This window comes from Rattus rattus, chromosome 13 (assembly GCF_011064425.1).
Source record: "Rattus rattus isolate New Zealand chromosome 13, Rrattus_CSIRO_v1, whole genome shotgun sequence".
NCBI classification, from domain to species: Eukaryota; Metazoa; Chordata; class Mammalia; order Rodentia; family Muridae; genus Rattus; species Rattus rattus.
Window position 1 is genome coordinate 22,266,049 of NC_046166.1, and position 22,300 is coordinate 22,288,348.

The 22,300-nt window shown below is 38.9% G+C and overlaps 1 non-coding gene and 1 pseudogene across 1 annotated transcript; both read right to left on the reverse strand.

The window, feature by feature from the left end:
* Positions 1 to 4,450: 4,450 nt before the first annotated feature.
* Positions 4,451 to 21,887, reverse strand: LOC116914978 (annotated as a pseudogene).
* Positions 10,568 to 10,653, reverse strand: LOC116915191. The gene has a single exon (XR_004389847.1). It is a non-coding gene; the product is annotated as a small nucleolar RNA MBII-202 (small nucleolar RNA).
* Positions 21,888 to 22,300: the final 413 nt, after the last annotated feature.

The following is a 22,300-nucleotide window of genomic DNA, read 5'->3' on the forward strand; positions in this document are numbered from 1 at the left end:
CTTGGATTCGGTTTGCCAGAATTTTGTTGAGTATTTTTAGGCCGATGTTCATAAGGGAAATTGGTCTGAAGTTCTCTTTCTTTTGTTGGGTCTTTGTGTGGTTTAGGTATAAGAGTAATTGTGGTTTCACAGAAGGAGTTCGGTAGTGCTCCATCTGTTTCAATTTTTGGAATAGTTTGATAATATTGGTATGAGGTCTTCTATGAAGGTCTGATAGAATTCTGCACTAAACCCGTCTGGACCTGGGCTCTTTTTGGTTGGGAGACTTTTTAATGACTGTTTTATTTCCTTAGGAGTTATGGGGTTGTTTAACTGGTTTATCTGTTCCTGATTTAACTTCGGTACCTGGTATCTGTCTAGGAAATTGTCCATTTCCTGCAGATTTTCAAGTTTTGTTGAGTATAGGCTTTATAGTAAGATCTGATGATATTTTGAATTTCCTCTGAATCTGTAGTTATGTCTCCCTTTTCATTTCTGATTTTGTTAATTTGGACACACTCTCTGTGTCCTCTCGTTAGTCTGGCTAAGGGTTTATCTATCTTGTTGATTTTCTCAAAGAACCAACTTTTGGTTCTGTTGATTCTTTCTATGGTCCTTTTTGTTTCTACTTGGTTGATTTCAGCTCTGAGTTTGATTATTTCCTGCCTTCTACTCCTCCTGGGTGTATTTGCTTCTTTTTGTTCTAGAGCTTTTAGGTGTGCTGTCAAGCTGCTGACATATGCTCTTTCCTGTTTCTTTCTGCAGGCACTCAGCGCTATGAGTTTTCCTCTTAGCTCAGCTTTCATTGTGTCCCATAAGTTTGGGTATGTTGTACCTTCATTTTCATTAAATTCTAAAAAGTTTTTAATTTTTTTCTTTATTTCTTCCTTGACCAGGTTATCATTGAGTAGAGCATTGTTCAATTTCCACGATATGTGGGCATTCTTCCTTATTGTTATTGAAGACCAGCTTTAGGCCGTGGTGGTCCGATAGCACGCATGGGATTATTTCTATCTTTCTGTACCTGTTGAGGCCCGTTTTTTGACCAATTATATGGTCAATTTTGGAGAAAGTACCATGAGGAGCTGAGAAGAAGGTATATCCTTTTGCATTAGGGTAGAACGTTCTATAAATATCCGTTAAGTCCATTTGGCTCATGACTTCTCTTAGTCTGTCTACGTCTCTGTTTAATTTCTGTTTCCATGATCTGTCCATTGATGAGAGTGGGGTGTTGAAGTCTCCTACTATTATTGTGTGAGGTGCAATGTGTGTTTTGAGCTTTAGTAAGGTTTCTTTTACGTATGTAGGTGCCCTTGTATTTGGGGCATAGATATTTAGGATTGAGAGTTCATCTTGGTGGATTTTTGCTTTGATAAATATAAAGTGTCCTTCCTTATCTTTTTTGATGACTTTTAGTTGAAAATTGACTTTATTTGATATTAGAATGGCTACTCCAGCTTGCTTCTTCCGACCATTTGCCTGGAAAGTTGTTTTCCAGCCTTTCACTCTGAGGTAGTGTCTGTCTTTGTCTCTGAGGTGTGTTTCCTGTAGGCAGCAGAATGCAGGGTCCTCGTTGCGTATCCAGTTTGTTAATCTATGTCTTTTTATTGGGGAGTTGAGGCCATTGATGTTGAGAGATATTAAGGAATAGTGATTATTGCTTCCTGTTATATTCATACGTGGATGTGTTATGTTTGTGTGTTTTTCTTCTCTTTGTTTTGTTGCCAAAACGATTAGTTTCTTTTTTGCCTCTTCTTGGGTATAGCTTGCCTCCTTATGTTGGGCTTTACCATTTATTATCCTTTTTGTAGTGCTGGATTTGTAGAAAGATATTGTGTAAATTTGGTTTTGTCATGGAATATCTTGGTTTCTCCATCTATGTTAATTGAGAGTTTTGCAGGATACAGTAGCCTGGGCTGGCATTTGTGTTCTCTTAGGGTCTGTATGACATCAGTCCAGGATCTTCTGGCCTTCATAGTTTCTGGCGAAAAATCTGGTGTGATTCTGATAGTTCTGCCTTTATATGTTACTTGACCTTTTTCCCTTACTGCTTTTAATATTCTTTCCTTATTTTGTGCGTTTGGTGTTTTGACTATTATGTGACGGGAGGTGTTTCTTTTCTGGTCGAATCTATTTGGAGTTCTGTAGGCTTCTTGTATGCCTATGGGTATCTCTTTTTTTAGGTTAGGGAAGTTTTCTTCTATGATTTTGTTGAAGATATGTACTGGTCCTTTGAGCTGGGAGTCTTCACTCTCTTCTATACCTATTATCCTTAGGTTTGATCTTCTCATTGAGTCCTGGATTTCCTGTATGTTTTGGACCAGTAGCTTTTTCCGCTTTACATTATCTTTGACAGTTGAGTCAATGATTTCTATGGAATCTTCTGCTCCTGAGATTCTCTCTTCCATCTCTTGTATTCTGTTGGTAAAGCTTGTATCTACAGCTCCTTGTCTCTTCTTTTGGTTTTCTATATCCAGGGTTGTTTCCATGTGTTCTTTCTTGATTGCTTCTATTTCCATTTTTAATTCCTTCCACTGTTTGATTGTGTTTTCCTTTAATTTTTCAGGATTTTTGTGTCTCCTCTGTATGGGCTTCTACTTGTTTATTTATGTTTTCCTGGAATTTTTTCATGCATTTTTTATGATTCCTCTCTGTAGGCTTCTACTTGTTCTCTAAGGAGTTCATCATGTCTTTCTTGAAGTTCTCCAGCATCATGATCAAATATGATTTTGAATCTAGATCTTGCTTTTTCTGGTGTGTTTGGATATTCCATGTTTGTTTTGATGGGGAGAATTGGGCTCCGATGGTGCCATGTAGTCTTGGTTTCTGTTGCTTGGGTTCCTGCGCTTGCCTCTCGCCATCAAATTATCTCTAGTGTTACTTTGTTCTGCTATTTCTGACAGTGGCTAAACTGTCCTATAGGCCTGTGTGTCAGGAGTGCTGTAGACCTGTTTTCCTCTCTTTCAGTCAGTTATGGGGACAGAGTGTTCTGCTTTCGGGCGTGTAGTTTTTCCTTTCTACAGGTCTTCAGCTGTTCCTGTGGACCTGTGCCTTGAGTTCACCAGGCAAGTCACTTGCAGCAGATAAGTTAGTCTTACCTGTGGCCCTGAGGCTGGAGTTCGCTCGCGGGGTTCTGCCCACGGGCTCTCCGCGGTGGCAGCGACCGGGAAGATCTGTGCCGCCCCTTCCGGGAGCCTCCGTGCACCAGGGTTCCAGATGGCCTCCGTGTTTTCCTCTGGAATCAGCAAATGTGTAGAGAGCAGTCTCTTCTGGTTTCGCAGGCGTGTCTGCCTCTCTGAAGGTTTAGCTCTCCCTCCCACGGGATTTGGGTGCAGAGAACTGTTTACCCGTCTGTTTCCTTCAGGATCCGGGCGGTGTCTCAGGCAGGGCCCTGTTGCTCCTGGGCCCTCCCACAGGAACCCAGAGGCCTTGTACAGTTTCCTCTTGGGTCAGGGATGTGGGCAGGGGTGGGCAGTGTTGGTGGTCTCTTCCACTCTGCAGCCTCAGGAGTGCCCGCCTGACCAGGCGGTAAGGTATCTCTCCCACGGGTTCTGGGAGCAGAGAGCTGCTGCGGGCCGGGATCCGCGGGTGTGGGCGAGCTACAACTCTTCACATTCGTCTATTCCCATTATTCTGAAGGTAGGTCATTTCATGGTATCCCGGATTTTCTGGACATTTTGTGTCAGGAATTTCTTAGATTTAACATTTTCTAATTTAACATTTAACTAATGTATCAATTTCTTCTATTGTATTTTCTATGCTTGATTTTTATTTCAATCTCCTGTATTCTGTTGGCGATGCTCACATCTGTTGTTCCTTTTCTCTTCCCTAGGTTTTCCACCTGCACTTTCTCATTTTGTGATTTTTTTAATTATTTCTATTTCTACTTTCAGGTCTTACACAGTTTCATTTATTTCCTTCACCCTTTTAATTTTATCTTATCGTATATATTTTTAAAATATTTTACTTATTTTTAGACTCCAGATTTTATTTCTCTCCCTGACCACCCTCCAACTGCTCTACATCCTATACCTCCTCCTTACCCCCACCCCCTTGTCTCTATGAAGACATCCCCATCTCCCCTCCACCAGACCTCTAAACTCCCTGGGGCCTCCAGTCTCTTGAGGATTAGGTGCATCTTCTCTGACTGAACCCAGACCTAGAGTACTCTGCTGTATATGTGTTGGGGGCCTCATCTCAGCTGATGTATGCTGCCTGGTTGCTGATTTAGTGTCTTAGAGATTTCAGGGATCCAAGTTAATTGAGACTGCTGGTGCTCTTACAGTGTTGCCCTCCTCCTCAGCTTCCTCCAGCTTTTCCCTAATTCAACCAGAGGGGTCAGCAGCTTCTGTCGGGTGCACACATCTGCATCTGACTCTTTCAGCTGTTTATTGGATCTTTTGGAGAGCAGTCATGGTAGTTCTCTTTTTGTGAATAGTAATAGTGTCAGGTCGTGGGGCCTCCCCTTGTGCTAGATCCCACTTTGGGCCTGCCCCAAGCCCTTCTTTTCCTCAGGCTCTTTTCCATTTCCAACCCTGCATTTTTAGACAAGAAGAATTATGAGTCAGAGTTTTGATTATGGGATAGCAACCCCATCCTTCACATGATGCCCTGTCTTTCTGCTGGAGATGGAATTTCAATAAGTTCCCTCTCCCCACTGTAGGACCTTTCATCTAGGGTCCTCCTCCTTTGAGTCATGAGAATTTCTCAGTTCCAAGGTTTCTGGTATATTCTAGAGGGTCCTCCCAACCTCCTTCCTCCCAAGGTCACCTGTTTCCATTCTTTCTGCTGGCCCTCAGGGCTTCAGCATTTTCCCCGACCCCATACCAGATCATGTTCCCCTCTCCTGCCACCCCCATACCCTTTCTCTCCCCTGTCTTTTCCTCCCTCCCCCTTTGTGGTTGCTTTCTTCTCCCTCCCAAGTGGAACTGAAGTGTCTTCACTTGGGCCCTTGAGCTTCTTGAACTTTGTTAGTTCTGTGCACCGTATCTTGGGTATTCCATTAGACTGAGTGTATCTGGTTTTATGTTAAGGTCCTTGATCCACTTGAACTTGAGCTTCATGCATGGTGGCAAATACGGGTCTATTATAATTTTTCTACATACAGACAGCCTTTTAAACCAGCACCATTTATTGAAGATGCTTTCTTTTTTCCACTGTATATTTTTGGCTTCTTTGCCAAAGATCAAGTGTGCATAAGTATGTGGTTTTATTTCTGGGTCTTCAGTTCTATTCCATTGAGCAACCTATCTGTCTCTGTACCAATACCTTGCAGTTTTTATCACTATTGTTCTATATATTTTTGTTTATCTTTAAAAGATTTATTAACTTTCTTTTTAAAAGTCTCTTTCATCCTTATAAGATTGCATTTTAGGTAATATTTTTATGCTATGGTTTTGTTAGGTTACCTAGGCCTTTCTGTAACAGGTTAGCTGTACTCTGAGATATCATATTGTCCTGACTTTTATTGGCTGTGTGTTTTTGGGGACCTTTAGTCATCAAATGGCTTTAGTCTCTGGATATTCCTTATAGGTATTAGGAAGGGGGGGTTAACCTTCATGTTCCTGTTGTGGCGGGCCTTAGGTGGGTGTCCTTAGTCTGTGTGTTTCTGCACACAGCAGGTCTGGATGGTTCAGGATCTGCAGATCTGTATGGTTCAGGATCTGCAGGTCCAATGAAAGTGGGCAGAAAGTTTCAAAAAGAATGGAGGTCCCGACAGGGTAACAGGATGCTTAGAGCATCCTGGGGTGCCCCAGAGGACTCAGAATATTTCTAGTCTACATATTAAAATTGACCATCTAGGACAATCTCACCAGGTAAATGTCAGGCCTTTAGAAGGCACAGACTTAATGCCTTGTGAGGTTCTAGAAAATCTCGTTAGTGTTAGTCTTTCTTTGCATCTGCAAACACTCTAACTGGACATGATTTCTCTTCTTTGATAATCTTCTACATCTGGCACCTTATTCCTAGTCTTTTCTTCCTTTTAAACATTTTGTTTGGGGTTGTAGAAATTTTAATATTTTCTTTAACTGATGGTTTGTTATGCTCCAAGAAAATATATTTCTGCCTTGTCACATTCTATAGTATTCACTTCAAAAATGATATTTTTAATTGTGCAAAATTATATTTTTAACTCTCATTCTGTCCTTTAGCTTTCAAGTTTTAAGGATGACTAATTCATGGTGGAAGAATGCATTAAATGTTTGATTAGTGGGTCTTTTTTTCACTTTGTTAGAAATAATTTTTTAGCTGGTAAAAATCTTAATTTTCTATCAAATACTTTTACATGAAGAAATCTCTATAATAAAAAATTTTAAATGTCCTAAAATCATCTAAAGCATTGTAATTGTTTTCTAGGGTTAGTTCAGTTGCAATTAAAAAAATAAATTACAATTCATCACAGTTACTTTCCTTGTTTTTAATCATTTAAAAATTAATAGTTCTATAGGAGACTGATTATAAATATCAAGTATAAGCTCAGTTTTATTTCTCAGTGAACAAATTTTCCTGCATGACACAATTGCTAATTTATGTATGATTTTAAAATAGTGTAGAGCCCTATCTCACATTTACATTTCTATTGTCGAGGCTGTTTTTGAAATCTCAGTGATATTCTGATCTGCTTAGTTGTTTAAATTGTTAACAGCCTATTCCTTTGGGCTTCTACAGTCTTTAATTAAAATCAAAATGAAAGCTGCATAACTTTCACCCACAAATTGACTCTTTATCTTATCATAAAGAATAGTTTGGAAGCTCTTCTGCTCGGAAGATAATTACTCTTAAGTGAATAAGACTAACAGTCAACCTAGACTATGAGCCTTGATGGCATTATGCTAATGAAGCTTCATACTCTATCAGATGCATAAAAGATTCCAAGCAATTACTTTGCATTTCCTCCCTTTCAATTATTTCCACTTATGAATAAAAGACTGATAGAATGTAAAAGAATAATTTAATAGAAATAAAAATAAAGCATTCCCTCTTGTCACCAAGGTTTGAAGCAAAAACAATGAAAGCAATCATAATTCTAACATGGACAGGATGGTGAAGGCATTCATGATGTCCCGCCATAACTGAGAGACTTTTGACAAGTGAAGGCTTCTGGGGCAGGGGAAAGGAAGGACATTTTCTTCAGGGATCGGTCCTCCAAAGCCTATCTATGTTTCAGTAGAAGGACATACACTCAAGCACATACAGGCACCACTAAGTAAATGCAGTTTGGTGGGTGGGGGCATGAAGTTGAGAGGAAAAGTTGTGATGACTGGTAAGAATTGGAGGGAAGAGAATGGGTGTGAATTTTATCAAAACACAGTTTACACATTATGAAATTCTCAAATAAAACAAAAATGAATACCTACATACATACATACATACATACAGTGCCAGAACAACATGGGACAAATGATAAATCCTGGAATCTAGGAGGGTGACTATATAAGCATGAATTATAACCCATTAGTTTTGCATATACAATTCCAATGTACGTTGTTGAATGACTACATAACTTCACCAATTATGAACCTGAAAAAAACATTGTGCCCATCGCTTGATACTTCACAACCACCCTTTAAATTTTCTAGACTAAAGGATAAGAATAAGAAAAATCAAAAAAATGATTTTCAATGTAAGTATTTAAAATCAAATTGGTCCTCCCTGATTGTTTAAAAGAGGTATTTATGTCATTAAATTTCACTAGTTTAGCTGATGTTTGTTTAAACACATATTAAAAAGAAAATCTGTGAATGGTTATAGACTTATGTATGTGAACTATCTGAAGATCATCGTAAAGAAATTACATGTTTATTCTCTTAGTCATCAAAAGAAATTTCACAATCCTGAGCAGTAACATTAATAAAAATAACTCTTTTAAAAAAGTGGGGAAGTGATGAGTCATATGCCCCATGCTATGTTGACAATTTTCAAATTTTGAAACATTAAAAAGTTCCTAACTTTCAAAAAAAAAAAAAGTGGGGAAGAATCTCGAACACATGGGCACTGGAGAAAATTTCCTGAACAAAACACCAATGGCTTATGCTCTAAGATCAAGAATCAACAAATGGGATCTCATAAAACTGCAAAGCTTCTGTAAGGCAAAGGACACTGTGGTTAGGACAAAACGGCAACCAACAGATTGGGAAAAGATCTTTACCAATCCTACAACAGATAGAGGCCTTATATCCAAAATATACAAAGAACTCAAGAAGTGAGATTGCAGGGAGACAAATAACCCTATTAAAAATGGGGTTCAGAGCTAAACAAAGAATTCACAGCTGAGGAATGCCGAATGGCTGAGAAACACCTAAAGAAATGTTCAACATCTTTAGTCATAAGGGAAATGCAAATCAAAACAACCCTGAGATTCCACCTCACACCAGTGAGAATGGCTAAGATCAAAAACTCAGGTGACAGCAGATGCTGGCAAGGATGTGGAGAAAGAGGAACACTCTTCCATATTTGGCGGGATTGCAGACAGGTACAACCATTCTAGAAATCAGACTGGAGGTTCCTCAGAAAATTAGACATTGAACTGCCTGAGGATCCAGCTATACCTCTCTTGGGCATATACCCAAAGATGCTGCAAAATATATCAAAGACACATGCTCCACTATGTTCATAGCAGCCTTATTTATAATAGCCAGAAGCTGGAAAGAACCCAGATGCCCTTCAACAGAGGAATGGATACAGAAAATGTGGTACATCTACACAATGGAATATTACTCCGCTATCAAAAACAATGACTTTATGAAATTCATAGACGAATGGATGGAACTGGAAAATATCATCCTGAGTGAGGTAACCCAATCACAGAAAAACACACATGGTATGCATTCATTGATAAGTGGCTATTAGCCCAAATGCTTGAATTAGCCTAGATGCACAGAACACATGAAACTCAAGAAGGATGACCAAAATGTGAATGTTTCATTCTTCTTTAAAAGGGGAACAAGAAATTCCTTGGCAGGGAATAGGGAGGCAAAGTTTAGAACAGAGGCAGAAGGAACACCCATTCAGAGCCTGCCCCCCATGTGGCCCATACATATACAGCCACCAAACTAGATAAGATGGATGAAGCAAAGAAGTACAGGCTGACAGGAACCGGATGTAGATCTCTCCTGAGAGACACAGCCGGAATATAGCAAATACATCGGTGAATGCCAGCAACAAACCACTGAACTGAGAACGAGCCCCCGTTGAAGGAATCAGAGAAAGGATTGAAAGAGCTGAAGGGGCTCGAGACCCCATATGAACAACAATGCCAACCAACCAGAGCTTCCAGGGACTAAGCCACTACCCAAAGACTATACATGGTCTAACCCTGGTCTCCAAACTCATAGGTAGCAATGATAGCCTAGTAAGAGCACCAGTGGAAGGGGGAGACCTTGATTCTGCCAAGACTGAACCCCCAGTGAACGTGATTGTTGGGGGGAGGGCGGTAATCGGGGGAGGATGGGGAGGGGAACACCCACATAGAAGGGGAGGGGGAGGGTTTAGGGGGATGTTGGCCTGTAAACCGGGAAAGGGAATACCATTTGAAATAAATACCCAATTTAATAAAAAATGAAAAAAATATCTCATACTATTGCTTATCAGTTGCTTGCTTCGTTTTATAGAAAACTCAGAACTTGGAAATTGCACCATTTTCAGAACACTCACTATACTTATTGTCCTTGTTATTTCTCCCTCTCAAATTATTAGCAGTAAATAGTTGTCCGTAATTATTTTGTTTAGTAATGAACCATTTCATTCATAATTAATCCTTGTTTTTATTTTCAATGTTTTTAGATCAGGCATTCTTTCTGTTTTTAAAAAGAGTTGTTTTAAGTAATTTATCAAGGTAGTTATTATATTACCTACTCCACTTTAATGTACTAATAAAAATGGTGTCAATTTCAGTTAACGTTCTCAAAGCCAAATTAACTTTACATTCTGAAACAGGAATAAAGAAAAGTAAAGGGAAGAAAGGAGGAGAAACAGGAGGATGGAATTAAATCTGCCTTTTAGAAGTTTATTGTTTAGTGTGGTGCTCTCTTCCCTACCAGCACCCATAGCCAATATTAATGATTATTCTATCTCTTCCCATATCAGCTCTTTATTCCTGCCTTTTTTTTTTTTTTTTTGCTTTATGGAAAATGTATTACAACTCTCCAACCGCGCATTATTTTTCTTCTCAACGTCTTGATCTGCAGCTTCTTTCGCCCTCTTTGCTAGGATGCCAAAGAGCAGGGCATTGGCTTGGGCCATGTGATGGCTGGCGAAAGCCTTAAAGTTCTCCTCTTCTGTGATGGCCTTTTGTACACATTCCGGATGGGCATCACAGGTCCTGTTAGCTGCGTGGCCAGTTTAAGTTCTTCAGCAGAACTGTCTCCCTTCTTCGGAGCAGAAGGCTTCCTGGGGAAAAGTATGAGTTTGGAGCAGTGCTCCTTCAGGCGCTGCACGTTGGCCTGCAGTGACTCAGTGGATTTGTTTCGCCTCCTTGGGTCCACAGAGATGCCGATGGTGTATGCCATTTTCTTGTGGATACCAGCCACCTGCCCAGGCACAGCAACGAGTGAAACACCTCGAAGCACCCCACCCCCATGCTAGCTCTGCCGAGAAAGCTCGGTGTAATCAGATGGAAAAGGGTTCAAAAGTACTTTCACCAAGACAGTACAGCTATTCCGGAGAATGTCATCCTTCCACCGGGCTTTTTCTTTTTTAACCTTGCCAACTGTTTCTTCTTCTCTGGTACAACTATATCACAGTTAATATTGCTATCAAGACACCTCTAAAATTTTTTAAACATACCAGTGAAAGCTGTATGTCTCCTCTTGTTCTAGATAATAGATCTATTTCTCCAATTTAACCTTTAACTAAATCTGACCACCAGTACATTTATTCCAGTAATCAATCATAACTCCCTCTTGACCTTACTTCTTTGAAGAATTTTTATCAAACATTATGGATGAAAATTTCATCTTCTTCCTTACTTCCTCCTCTCTAGTGTTAATATCTCTAGAAAACAAACCATATTTACTTGCAGTAAATTATCTGGATTCCTACTGGCATCCAAGAAACTTAATGTTAACAGGGAAAATCATACCTATATAATCTGATTGCCTTTACACCCATGACCATAAACTACAAATGAATACTTATGACAGCTATCATACTTCTTTAATGAGATTGATCTTTCCTTCTCAAAAAGTGTCTATTTCACATGTGATTCTTTTTGCTCAAACTATCAACATCACTCATACCTTCTCAAAGTCAGTTGATTATTTCTAATCAAAATAAAAGAAAGAAGAGGCAGAAGAAGAAAAAGCAGAAGCAGCAGCAGCAGAAGAAAAAGAAGAGGAGGAGGAGGAAGGGGAGAAGGAGGGGGAGGAGGAAGAAGAAGAAGAAGAAGAATTAGTAGAAATAGAAGTAGAAGAAAAGAAAAACCAGAAACTCTACTATGTCTAGGAACCAATTATTTCATCCACTTGTATATTTATCCACTGTAACTATTTATCCATTGTTTGTGTTGCTTAACAAAAGCCAAATATTGTTTAGGTAACAAAAACTATTCAAATGAATTTTGTGATAAATGGAGTGCCAATTTTTGCAATAGGGAGAATCCTCAAACCATCAAATCTTCAGGCATCTAGAGTCAGACTATCTTGAATTTTCTTTCATAAAAGCAAGAAAGAGTTAGGCTATATGAGGCAGGTGCCATGCAACCTGAGGAGGCAAAACAACGTCTCAAAGGAAGAAAAGGCAAAACAGCTGGAAGTAAGACTATGAAGAAATCAATATGGAGGACATAAGAAATACTACAAAATACTCACAGGAGGAAATAGAGACAAAGTGTGGAGCAGAAACTGAAGAAAAGTCCATCCACTGACTGCGACACATGAGGATCCATCCCACATGTAGTCAGCAACCCCAGTCACTATTGGGGATGCCGAGAGGTGCATGCTGATAGGAGCCTGATACAGCTGACTCCTGAGAGCCTCTGCCAGAGCCTGACAAATACATAGGGGGACGCTAGCAGCCAGCCATTGAACTGAGAACAGGATCCCTAATGGAGAAGTTAGACAAAGGACTGAGGTAACTGAGGGGGTTTGCAAACACAATATCAACAGACCAGAACCCCCAGAGCTCCCAGGGACAAAACCCCCAACCAAGGAGTACACATGGAATGACTTGTAGCTCCAGTCGCATATGTAGTAGAGGATGGCCTTGTCGGGCATCAATGGGAGGAGAGGCCCTTGGTCCTGTCAAGGTTCGGTGCCCCAGTACAGGGGAATGCCTGGGCAGGGAGGTGGAAGGGAGTGGGTGGGTGGGTAGGGGTGCACCTTCATGGAGGCAGGGGGTGCAGGAATGGGATAGGGGGTTTCCAGAGGGGAAATCAGGAAGGGGGATAATATTTGAAATGTAGATAAAGAAAATATCCAATAGAAAATGAAAAAAATAACACTGTGGTACTTATTGCATCTCTAAAGTGAGGCTATTATTTTATAGTTCCATATCCATTCTCTCCTATGTACTAAACCTTCATTTGGTTTCCTCCCACATCTCCATAACTGTCCTTCTTAATAACTGATTCTTTCCATAAACTCACAGTAATGCTCAAGTATATGCACTGTGAGATCTCTTTGAGATTCCTTCTTTTTTCCAAATCATACAGACTATCCACAACAGGTCATCCTCCTTTCCAGTAATATATGAAGCCTAGATCATGACCTTTCCTAATCTGGAACCAAGAAAGGCCTTCTTTTTAACATTTCTGTGGATATCTTTATTTTCTTGTCTTCAAGCTGTTTTTTCCCCTTTGGGAAGGAAAGTGTTTATTGTTGGCTTACATTTCCACATTGTAGTCCATCATTAAAAGAAACCAGGGAAGGAACTCAAACAGGACAGAACCCTGGAAGCAGGAGCTGATGCAGAGGCCATAGAAGGATGCTGCTTGCTGGTTTGCTTTTCACGGCCTGCTCAGCCTGATTTCTGATAGAGCCCAGAACCACCAGGCCAGGGATTGCACCATAGGAAATGTGCTACATCTGGATCTTTTCTTTTCTTTTTCTTTTTCTTTTCTTTTTCTTTTTTTTTTTTTGGAGCTTACTTATTATTGGATAAATTTTGGAATTTCCAATTTTTGACAATACATTTCTTCTTTAAAAATTTTTATTGGACATTTTTTATTCACATTTCAAATGTTATCCCCTTTCCTCCACATAACCACCCACCCTTCCCACCTCCCTGTCCTGACATTCCCCTACACTGGGGGGGTCAAGCCTTGACAGGACTAAGGGCTTCTCCTCCCTTCGGTGGCCAACAAGGCCATCCTCTGCTACATATGCAGCTGGAGTGTACTCTTTGGATGTGGTTTAGTCCCGGGAGCTCTGGTTGGTTGGTATTGTTGTCCTAACTCTTAACAACACTGGGCACAGTCAGCTTCTGTCTCCTTGCTGAAATGGTCCTCGCCTCCTCTGCTAACACATCACACGTGTCTTTCCTACAGAACCTCACTTGCTAACATATTTTTCCCTCTTCAGTTAAACTTCTGCCTTCAGTTATTCAAGTTGAATACTTCAAGTATTCGAGTGCTCAGGATTATAGGCTTTACCCCAAGACTTGTCCTCTCTGTGACCTCATCCTTTCTCAAGATTGTAAGCCTTTTACATACACTGATTTCAAATTTTATACTTTTAACTAATATTTCTTGATAAAACTTTAGACTATAAAATAGAACTCTGTGTGCGCACGTATATGTATATACATTCACATAATCATTGTGCCTTTTGTCTATATGTAGTATATATTATATATTACATGTATATATGTGGAATATATTATATAATGAGTATGTGTAGGTCAGAAGACTAACTCACATGCTGTTCCTCAGGCACTATCCATCTCAGTTTTTGAGACCCAGCCTCTTACTCACTGGACGTTCAGGAGTGAGATAGTCTGGCTGACCAAATAGCCTAGGGATCCACTTATCTCTTGCCTCCAGGTCTGGGATTACTTGTAATTTTTTTTGTGGGTTCTGGAAACCAAACTCAAATGATAATGCTTGAGCAGCACGCTCATAGCTAACTGAACTATCTCTCTAGCCCCTGAAATAGAACGCCTAAGTTATCGTTTGTAGTTGCATATCAGCTGTTGTAAGTTGCCAACCTACGAGGCCCTGTTCTGCTCCACTTACACCTTTAAAGAGACCGGTTTTCAAATCACTTCTGTAGAAACCAATAATTGGAAGATCATCAGAGACATTGCTGATTCTATTGTTTTACCCCCAGTTGAGAGAAGCACAGATTCTGCTTCAGGGTACCTGCCGTGCAATTCCACAAAAAATAAATTCTTGATTCATCTTCAGGGCATCCTAAAAAAATAGTACTCAAATTTCTAGCAAGTTTCTAGAATGAGAATTAAAAATTGTCAGAAAATTAACAATGTGTTCCCTTTGTTGCTTCTCTGTAACAGGACAAAGATTGTTACCACGAGGTCACAGTCACACTTCTTTGGTTATTATTATAGCTGTATCACCACTGGAATGTAAGCAAGTTATGTGTTTGCTTTTCTCAACAAAAGACTTCTATCTGTATGATTTGAAGCAGTTAGAGATGTGATCCTATGATTTTGCTTGTTGTTGGTGTTAAATTTGTACAGAAGACAAAGAAAAATCAATGTCTGTCTAATAGCGTGAATCACCAACCTCAATAAATATTAAAACTTTCCTGCATAATTAATAATTATCAACATGTGGAAGGTGTCTTTCAGTACATTACTTTTAGCACCCAAACAATCACACCCACAGCATCCATAACTCAAAGATCCATGCCTGCCTCTCTGTAACTGTTCTGCTAAAATCATTTTGTCAGTGGTCCTGGGAAAGTATACATTTTCTCCCCAAACTTTCACTTTCCTTCCTCTGGCCTATTGCCATACCATATGGATTAGATCAATATCAAAAATGTATAACGTCCTAGCCTTGCTTAAAAATAATGTGTAAATACAAGGTTGACCTCTGCTTAGCTTTATACTCCATGTCCCTCATCTACCCTCAATGGTGTTCTAATTATATTTACTAATCAATAATATTCAGTTCCTATTTGTGACCTGGAAATACTCTGGAGAAACAGTATTAAAGCTTACAGGTTGTTAGAGAAGAAAGGACATAGAATTAGTGTATAAACCATCTGTTACATTAGACAAAAATTATTCTGTAACGGAAGAGTACAGCAGAATAGAACAATAGGGAGTCTTTGTGATAAGGTCATCAATTCCAAGAACACACTGTACTGGTATCATAGGGTTCTCTATCTGCATTACTCAGTGTCGAATCCCACTCCTAACCCTAGAAGAATTATAGGAAATGCTTTTTAAGCATTTTTATGCTTAAGGAAGACTTGGAGAAATAAAATGTACACAGTCATTTTAGATTATTAGAGTATACTCAAAATAACTTTTAACCTATTTATTATATAATCTTCATAAAAAATTTTAAATATTGATGAGAAACTGTGAAAACTCTATACTGATATCATGTCTGCTTTTCCTGAATGTTTTTGGTTGATCATGATATTTGACTCCCTAATTATAAGAGAAAAGTGAAATGTCTTAGTGACAGTAATAATAGATATATCAAATATGGTGGACACATTTTAATTCACATATTAGGAGAAATATTTATTTTTAAACAAATGACTGATTCTACAATAGAATTTTTAATTTTTTATTTCTTGGATATGTTTTGGTGTTCTGTCTTGAAGTGAATGTTCAGTGAATGAATGAAAAATGTCAAAGTAAACATTTTAAACACATTGTCCATTTAATTTGTTTTGATTTAGAAAATTAAGTAAATCAATTCGTAACATGGACAAAGTGATAATTTAACTGCAGTGAACTTCATATGCTCAAGTGTTAAATTTATGAGAGACTAAAGCTGTATCTGCAAAATAATGAATGAAGCCAATTAGGTTGTCATTTATTATTAAACAGTGACTCATTGACACATCACATTAAAAACAATCAGTTTAAGTAGTTATTAGTAAATTCTCATAAACCTCTAATTGGTCAATTTAATAAAACAATTAAAATTGAAATTCATATGAGCTTCTTTTGTAAAGCCTTATTTAATTTCTGCATATTATGATAATGGTATCCTTGACAGCACGATAGTTTTGCTGTTTCTCATAGCAACAGTATGCATCAGCCCTTCGTCTTATCACACAGTCCAAATGGGTTTTGCAGCTCCACTTTCAATGTGTACGAATGAAATTTCAGCAGCCCATATGGCCAACTTGAAATCAGGCAAGTGGCATGCATCTAGCTAACATTGTTTCCAATGTTGAAGGCAAAACTTCATAAAGCATAGATGAAACCAAACGAGAATGCTCAAGATAGTCCTAGTCATGCAAAGCTTGACATCACTACTTCCTCACAAATAAATATATGCACCTAGGTGTCATCTCGATGAGCCTGTAATCTACATCCTATCTTTACATAGTAAAGTACAGTGGTTGGCAAATGATGGAGTTAAATGATACAACTAAGTCTGAAGACGAGTATCTGATTAGTGTGTTTTCAGAGATGCCATATGAGCCTCTCCAAGGTTCAACAAAGACACTCAGTGCTGTATCAATTAGGAAAGCAGACCCAGTAATCACCCATTCTTTTTGCTTCCTCTAAAGTTAATTTCTAGAGAGCATGACCAAAAGACATGGGCACTGTAAGGAAAGTTATTAGTCTTATTACTGTTTCACCAAAAATGTAAAAGCCTTTCATGCCTTTTAGTACATTATTAGTACTAAATAGTGGAGTAATTATTTGGGCTAATTAGTACTAAATAATGTATTAATAATATTGGGTTAGTCCAGTTATCCCAACAATGACTGTATTTTTTCAGACTGTGCAAGAATCCAGCAAATCCATAAGGCTGGCAAGTGGAGCATGTGTTTCTGATTAGAGATGATATATCTCTATATATATCTTCTCTCCTCAAAAGATATGGAATAAAGATGTGTCTTCCCACCTCCAAGATCGGGATTAGAGGTTGATCTTCCCACTTCACATCATTGGGAGAACACTGTCCATGGAATGAACTAAGCAGGACTCAAAGGGACGCACAGAGACTGAAGTGACAATCACAGAGCCTGCAAGGCTAGGTCCTTTGCATATATGCTGTGGTGTTGGCTTTGGTGTTCTTGTGGGACTCCCAACAGTGGGAATGTGGGGTGTCCCTCACTCTTTTGACTCCCCTTGGAACCCTTTTTGTCATCTTGCTGGGTTGCCTCATCTAGCCTTGATATGAGGGTTTGTGACTAGTTTTATTGTATATTGCTAAGCCATGTTCAATTGATATCCCTGAGAGGCCTGCTCTTTTCTGAAAGGAAACAGGAGAAATGAATCTGAGGAAGAGGGGAGTTGGGTTTATGGACTGCCAGGAATAAAGTGGTGGTAGAGAAATATGGTCAGAGTGAAGTAGAAGGAGGAGGGGGGGGAGGAGGAGGGGAGGAGAGAGGGGAGGAGAGAGAGAGAGAGAGAGAGAGAGAGAGAGAGAGAGAGAGAGAGATTAGGAGTTCCTCACAGGCACAATAGATGTGCCCAGCCATTTTGGTTTTTTTTGTAAATTCCAGATGTAGTCAAATTAACAACCAAGAATAGCCATCACAAGTACCAAAGCATGTACCTCATTAAAAATGATTTTATTGGAATAAACACTTACTCTCTGGCATATATATAGTGTAGAGAGTAAAACCAAACCTACTAGAGTATGGTAGGAAGGCATTCTATTTTCCAGTTTTTCCTTTCTTCTTACAGTAAGCTTCATTGATTGCAGACATTTAAACTTTCTCTTCCTCCTTTCTCCTTAGCACCTGCTGTTCAGTGATGCTCAACATTAGTTGAAAAGTACCACATTGTTAATGATGTATTGCCCCAGGTCATGTTTTTCACTGTTGCCTCTGTAATACAAATTAGATATGTCCTTTCCTTTCATATGCCAACTCATAATATCAGAATAATCATCCTCTAATTAGATAAAACATAAGAAAGCAGGAGTATTGCTTCTCCTTCAATTTCTGATTAGCTACAAATACAGACCATGCGCCCTGCATTCTGCAGATTAATGCCTCCTACACGCCATCCCTAAAGTGACCTTTGCTTTATTGTCATCGTGCTTGTCCCTCTGAAGGTAAACATTCCTGTCCTCGGCAACAGCAAAGTGATTGATGCATTTAAGAGTTCCAACAATGCTTGTCAAAGGAACAAAGGAATAAATATTAGTTCTCACTCTAGCAAGTAATTAATGATAAAAAGCAAGATTTACCCTGAGGATACCAGGTTCTTTTCAGAAGCCAAGGGAAGTGCTGATGTAATATTTTAAAATACAAGTAGAGCTGAAACTCTTCAGAGATTTCATACATACAAACTTTCTATGCCCTGCTCTAAATCAGATTGATTTCCACTGCCCCCAGGTTCCCTTCTCCCTCCTATGCCTCTCCAGTTCAGTTTTTCTCTGTACTTCCCATGTTTGCAGTTAATATGTCTCCAGCTAATTACTGATTACTTAGAATCGTATTCAGAACCATAGAAACTGACTTACCCTTAGGACAAGTGTTCCTCCCAGAAGAAAAGCAAGTATGATCACTGGATCAAATGTCCTAGATACAGAAGCTGGGAGAGTAGCTTGGTGATCTGTTGCCCGACTAACATGCACAAGTCCTTGGATTAGGTCTCCATCACTGTGGTCCATGCTGGTTTCACAGTAAAATGCTCACAGTGCAAATAAATCTGAAGTCACATGGCTGGGAAGAGAAGATCTGTGACATCTTCCTTTTGCATGTCACCTCCAAACACTTTGATGTGCCAAACAACCTGGAAACTCTCCAAGACACACTTAGGAGTTTTAATGGAATCCATTGTATTACTGCCCTTCTGTCCCCCTTCAAGGTCAAGGGACTGTAGAAGGTACATATTTAAAAGGCCCAACCTTCTACTCACATGATTTTTCTCTTGGCAATCACTTCCCATCCTAAAGGCATGTAGGATCCAACCAGGAGTCACAGTACTAGCCCAAACTCAAGTATATAGATTTTAGAATTCTATTAAGAACTAGCAACAAAAAATTATTTAATGTTTTGTTTGCTTTATTTTTAAATACTAATGTAATTATTGAAGAAATTCCAAATGCAGCAGGAAATAGATGAGGATTGTGTAAGATGCCCCAGGAAGATAAGGAAATGTGCTATGGCTTGGATATGTTTGAGAGAGACCCAAGGCCCAAACAACAGCTGCAGCCTGACTAATGCCTTCTTTCTGTTTTGTCCACGAGACTGAAACAAGCAATTCAACCACACGGTAGCAGATTTCTAAAGTAAAGAACTGTGATATAAAGTACTTTTCTCTTATGTGGCTAAGAACATTGGGGGATCAAGAGAAAACTAATATGGAGGCAAAAGGGAGGCTCAGAACATGGATGTAATCTTCTTCAATGGAACAACATAGAGTAATCTGAATGAAACTGGTATGATTTTGTGAGACAGAGGGAGGTCAGACAACAGAAAGCAAAAGGCAAGAGTCATAAGTTCAGTTTTGAGCTCTCCAATTTGAGCTCTTTTCTAAGTTCAAGCTTATAAAAGAATTCTATTGTATGTAGATCTGAAGTCTAGAGGGTAAATTAAGGATAAAATTTATCACCATATAGTTGCTAATTGGAGCCAAGTAGACATAATGAGGAGAGGCAATTTCCTGAAGATTATTTGTCTGAGATTTCCAGGTAAATCTCAAACAAGTTAACAGAAATTTATTTGCTTTGTTCTCTTTCTTCCACTTCAATATAGTTGTTTGGGTCTTGCAGTCATTTGTCTTTCTCACAGCACTTCAGGGAGTGAAAATAGCCAACTAATTCCAATATCTTCACATTTTGCTAATATGTCTCCTACAGAATTAGAAGCCACCTAAACAGGACCTTCGCTAACAACTTTCCAAAACCGTTTCTTTCAGACTGGAGCTATGAAGCTTTCACCTCACTGTCCACTCCTACTGTAGGGCTCAGCTCATTTTGCATTTTATGACCAACCATTAAAATATCCCACTTCTCCACTTCTAATGTTGGTAGTTTTCAGATCCTTATTTGAAAGATACAGAAACAACTTTAGCTTAGGCAGAAAAAAAGAAGAGGAAAAATTGTTGAATAGACTCAATAAATACTTATTTTTATTAATTATATGGCACAGACACAGTAATTATTAGAAATTTAAAAGCCAGCAATAAGTTCCTGGTTCTTAGAACTTCAAACTGAAATTACCAAGGTTTGAAGAAAACTGGGTGCCTTATAAAACAAAGAGAGAAACAAAATAATCAATGTGAAACAGCAAAGGAGACACCCAGCACTAGGACCAACTGAGCCAGCAGTGTCAGATCGTGTAGGGAACAATAAATACCATTATATAGGTCCTTTTTATATTTATACTTGACACAGAGGAACCTGAGAGAAGGTAACCTCAATTGGTAAGATGTCTCCATGAGTCCCTGATGTAAGGAATCTTTAAAATTAGAGTTGATGAAGAAGGCACAGTGGGTGGTGCCATCTTGCTGGTGGTCCTGGGTTCTATAAGAAAGCAGGTTGAGCAAGCCATGGGGAGCAAGCCAGTAAGCAGTACTCCTCCACGGCCGCTGCATTCGCTCCTGCCTTCAAGTTCCTGCCCTCATGGAGTTAGGAATTCTTCCAATAATGATGAGATGTAAACAGAAATAAACTTTTTCCTCCCCAAGTTGCTTTGTTTATGGTATTTCTTCACAGCAATAGCAGCCCTAACTACTCACAATTTTTTTTTAATTTTACATATTACTAAGATGGCTATTCTTGGTTGTCAACTTGACTTCTTCTAGAGCTAAAACCCAAAAATGGATTGTTTACTTGTGAGAGATTTTTTACCTAATTTAAAGGGATTCTCCTTTAATCTGGATTTTTGAGTTAGAAAGACACAGACTTCCAATTCAGATCTTTCAAACCAGAAAATATGATTTAACCTGGTCCTTGGGGTAGGAAGATACACCTTTAATCTGGGTCATATCTTCTACTTGACGCCTGTATAAGGACCTGAAAGAAGGAAGCCTTTGCTTGCATGCTCGCTCTTCCTATGCTGGCATTCAAGCCTATTTCTGGATCCTAGTGTATCTGAAGATCAGCTGGCACATCCAGCCTTTTGAGTTGAGCGACTACTGTATTCTTGGACAGCCATTCATTGTTGGATTAGCCTGACTACATTTTAATCAATAAATCCCTTTTATATAGTATATATAGTTATATATACTATATAAATAATATATAATATTATTATATGTAATAAATACCATATATGTGATCAATACATACATATTCATATCTACTATGAAAGGTCAATATCTAAGCTCTTATCACTGTAGCATTTCACTTCCAAGCCCACATTCAGGAAAGAGGAAGTGGCATTAGAGAAAGGCCAAGCCCATGATATCTTTCTATCCTACTGGCTACAGAATTTTAGGACATCTACTTTTCTGTCTTCTTCATTTTCTCTTCACCTTTAACTCTATGCTCCCAAATTCATCTTAGTTCATCCAATAGCAAGAGAACAATGGATATTCAGCCTTTAATAATTTAACATTATCTCTTCTTTGACAACTTTACTATTATAAGTCTTGTTCTTTGGTTGTTTTATGTATCTTGTTTTTGTTGTTGTTGCTATTACTTTATCAGAAAGTCTCAGTGACCTGGAACAACTATGAAGACCAGGTTGGCATTGAACACACAGAGATCTGACTTCCCCTAACTCCCAAATGCTAGACTTAAAACTATATAGTACCATACCAGGCTTAACATCACGTCTTGATCATATCCACACCCAGATACCCCACCAGCATCACCTCCCAATACATGCTCTTCTTACCTTCAGGTCCATTTCTAATTTTTTTTTCTGTAACCTACTGAGTCCAATTAGTGCTATTTGTATGAACATGGGTAGCCTTTCTCTGGCCACATCATTAAGAAAAATGAAAAATTACTCCCTCCCATAGCAACCATGAATTACTAATAGCTCTCAGATAGAAAAAGGAATCTCATGAGCCCCTCTCCCAACCTTGGACAGAATTATTAGTTGGTTTGATTTTTTTTTTTCTCCTCTGCAGGCATAATGTCTTTGTATACTGTGGAAAGTTTACCCTTGTGTTATTCAAATGCTGATTTCTCTGCCATCATACCTAGATTCATTCCAGACACGGTATTGTTATGCTTATACCAAGAATCTCCTGTCTCAAGTTCGTGTAAACAATTCTTAACATTTATTCTCTGCTTTGTCAGTAAATGCAAATCACA